Here is a 4,551-nt window from a genome sequence, read left to right as displayed (position 1 = left end):
CTGGCCTCTAGCGTCTCTACGGTGGAACTACAGTTTTCCGAAGTTGGTCAACAACAAGCGCTCTTTTGATCCTTGCCTTCTTGTCGTACTGATTTCAATCAGGTTGTCGCCAACAGTGTGAATCACTTAGGTCAGTCTTGGCAAACTAATATATAGGCCTATTAGGCAAATTCACTTGTGAAAACAAATAGGCGCCATTTATGTTGATGTTGAAATTAACTGCCCTAGTCTTTGTTAAATGTAAAGTCTGCATTTTATTTTCTTACGGTGTATATTGTGTGCTCAAGAACCAACAACAAATGATTTCATTTCGATTCAAATAATATGTTCCTGGAATTGGTATCCATTATTATCAATTGTATTTTCTTCTCTTCTATTCTCCTTTACCGCGTCCCTCATGCGCTCATGCGTCTTCGTGTATTTTGTCGGTGGCATGTTGCTTTAAATATTGCCGCCGTAAAGGATTATGGGATACCACTATCTCCTTTCCTTTCGTAAAGGATGCTCAGGAGGGTTAAAGGAAGCATCGAGGCTCCTTTCCTAAGCATTCTTAGAATTCGAACCGCCTTTCCTCCAAGCACTTCCGGGTCATCTCCATAGGAAACGAAATTTCCATAGTGTTTTGCAGGAAATTTCCATGGCAGATTTCACGCAAAACACATGGCCTCTACGAATTCTCAGCGATATGTGAAGTTTATATTACACTCCTCTTGCCATCTGGGCAACAATAATTTTTTAACAATAATTAAAGTTATATATTATTTATATTATTTTAGAATAGTTTGTCAATTGTTGACCTTATAAAGACAAACACCTTGTATATACATTTTGATTTTTGTATTTTAAAACAAAAATCGTCATTATTTTTTATTATTTTATATGTTTTTCTCGTTCTAAAAACGAGAATCAAATGACCAAATATATACAGACCCATCAGATCGGAAATACAAGAAATACAACAGAAATACAATTGTGAGAATCTTTTTATTTCAATATTCAGAGGAAATCAGGCCTATATGTAAATAAGATTAAAGATGTCTAGGAAGTATAACTGATAACTGTAAATGGCAGGTGTACATTGCTTTTGATTGAGTCATAATGTAATTTAATTGTTACACTTTTGGTTCATCCTATTTCTTACACATGCAGCCATTTGGACGACATCCGATGCTATCTGATAACCAAGGTACACACACTGTAATACTATAATGAAGAGGACATAAAGGCAGTTCAAGTAAAAAGAGATAGAGCTTTATTGATCTTCATAAATATTTGAGATTGCTCCATACAACCTACAACACCACGACGTAGTAAACGTAAGTAGGCCTAGAAAAATAAAGTTCAATGTTATGGCTTAAGAAACAGATTCCTTCCAACTAACTATTTATGAAAAAGGCAATCAATAATTAATATAAAAGTAAATGGTTACATATAGACCATTTGGAGTAGGTAGACTACCCAAATAATGAATTGTAATACACCAACATTGTTAACTGTCAAAACAAGCAAATGAAATACCAACGCAACTGAAATGTTAATATTAGACTATTAACAATATTATGAGAATTACGTAGGTCTCCCATAATCATTCAGGTAATCAATACGTCCATGCCTGTTCCAGCTATTTCAAAGATATTTGTGTTTTGTATACCCGTGTTCAACGCCATTCATGTTAAGTTAAAGGAAAAACCTTGAACACGAGAAGTTAATGTAGCCGTGCCTTCTTTGATATAGGTCCATGGCACGTCGTCCTTGTATTGCAGCAGGTTGAAGTATTTTTGAAGAAACGGTCCTTCTTCACTATCATTTGTGAGCATGAAATGCAATGATAATGGCTCTGATCTAAACAGCCACGGTGACATTTGAATATGTGATATCCGATTTCTTTTTTTATAGAAACATACCAAATACCAATATATATTTTTGAGTTTGTTAGAGAGCAATACATATTAATATATCGGATGATACAACCTTCTCCGAGAACATAATTATCATGTCTATAACCTGAACTTTTACAGGATGAATGTGTGATGAAACAGGATGGATATAAATACACATACATTGATTTTTAATATGCAGGACACTAAAACCTTAGAGGAACAGGGACCATCAAAAATGTAAATTTTACAAATGTTATCATATATGGACTTACCACAATACTTCACAACGGACCGCTGGTGTGACTGCAGATGAGCAGTGAGCTCAGGGTACCCCCCTGCCTTGTGGCACAACGGACACTGGAAAGTATCCATGTCCAATCTGGTGAGCTCCGGGCATGCACCATAGTCTATAGGAGAAGTTATATAATTAATATGTTAGTTTGATATTGAAAATATCAAAAAAAAAAAAAAAAATGTTTATTCTGATGGCCTATGGTGTTTATGTGCCTTATTACATAATAGCTCAGCATACTATACATAGTAGTGCGCATTAAGTGTCCCCCTTGTTAGGATTCTTATTCTTAAATCCATTGTTCATATTATTACGTGTCATTCATTTCCACGACTGATGAACTTAATTTGAATGAATCAAAGTGCGGGAGGCAAAAAAACACCTCGAAGGTAAATGGGTAATGTCGTCTTTAGGATTTTTTATTTTTTTTTCCATGGCGTGATTTCTAACAGTTCCAACATTTTAATTGCTGGTGACTTAACCAAATTGAGTTGATTGTTTACAATGTTTCTTAACATAACATCAGTGAATGTCTCCTCACGATCTTGAGAAAGCCTAAAAAGAAAGGTCTAATTTACAGTCAAGTGAAATTGTTCTTACCTCCATTGTTAATTTCAACTGAATATCAGCGGCGCCGGCGGCCACATTAGTTCTGTAGCGTTACGCACGCGCAAGAGCTATGGGCGTGTTTGGCAGAGCAATGGGCGTGTTTGGCAAGTGGCTCCGGCTGCAGATAGACCTACTTCAAAGACACGGGACGGGAATGAGTTATAGCACCGGCACCAATTCCCCCAATCAGGGATAAGATATGAGCCATGTGACAGTTTCGGTCTCCTCCTCCTTCCTTTACGATAATTCATGGAAATATACCACTAGTTGGCGCGATATTTTGAGGAGTTAGGAAGGAAATTCAAATTTTAAGGTAAGAAAGTAACTTTTTTAAATTTAATGTTTGTAGGACTAGTACTTTTACCGTTGTATATAAAGTTGTATGAGTTATGAGGTCAAACTATAGTTTCTCTAGTAAAGAATGGTGTATCTCTCCCTTGCTAATGTCAAAGCACCATGCCAATAAAGCTAGTTTAGAAATGGATGATAGGGCGGGGTAGGTTGTAACGCATGTTTTGAAAGTGTTACCACCATCCCCTTACGTACAAAGTTGTTACCAGATACCAGATGTTGAAGATGTGGCGCCTGTTCTAAAAAACACACACACACACACACACACACACACACACACACACACACACACACACACACACACACACACACACACACACACACACACACACACACACACACACACACACACACACACACACACACACACACACACACACACACAAAGTATAAACGTTATGCTTTTAATATTTTGTTCATAACATTAATGTGATCTTTATTCTCTATGTGAAGAATGGATTGTATGTTATGCGATTCTATTTTTTCTGTATACCTACAGTAACTGAATGTAGCAGCCTACCGTTTTTCATAGGCATATAGATGTGTATTGCATCCAGCCTGCCTTTGCCAATGTAACACACACACACACACACACACACACACACACACACACACACACACACACACACACACACACACACACACACACACACACACACACACACACACACACACGCGCGCGCGCATTCACAATACAGTTTAAGAATATTTTGTTTTCAAACCCTGTTGTTTATGCTTATCATTAAATCGGCATATCAAATGGGGTCCCATTGTTTTTATGCATTTTGTCTACCTGTTACAACCTACCCCGTAGTGGGGTAGGTTGCAACAAATTATATTTGTCATAATCTCACAAATTCCGTGATATAGTTGAGGAGATTTAAATGGTTGCCACTTGTAGTAGACAAATGTGGATCCTTGCCTAAAAGGTCAAGAACTGTAGCTTTAAAAATAAATTGTAGTTTTAGGTGCTGAAGAAAAATGTGTTAGAACCATACCGGTCTCCCTTAGTACGTAGAAAAAGTTGGACCCATTAAAGTGAATGTGTTTCAAACGGGCGCTCTCTCTTCTTTATTTAACCATATAGGCTGCAGGAGTTTCGGAGTTTGTAGTTCGCTGATTGGTCAGGGCTCAGCTCGTCGGATAAAAAGGGGCGGATCCTCAAACGTCATATTACTGAGAGGGAGCGCAAGTCCCCAACTCCTCCACCGCGGTCAGCTGTTGCCTTGTTCACCTCAGCAGGGCGCTTCCGTGTTGTTTCCTTCTCTTTCTGCGGGATACACTGTAACCTGTTAGGTGACCGGCAGCGATCCAACAAACTTTCACAGTCCACTTTACGGAAGGACATTTGATTATACAAATGCTCTTTTACAAACTGCGTTAGTAACTTTTGTTTAGTTGGAGTGAGTTTAGCCAATG

This window comes from Gadus macrocephalus, chromosome 14 (genome assembly GCF_031168955.1).
Source record: "Gadus macrocephalus chromosome 14, ASM3116895v1".
Lineage (NCBI taxonomy): Eukaryota > Metazoa > Chordata > Actinopteri > Gadiformes > Gadidae > Gadus > Gadus macrocephalus.
The sequence above is the reverse complement of the archived record's forward strand: the minus strand, read 5'-3'. Positions refer to the sequence as shown.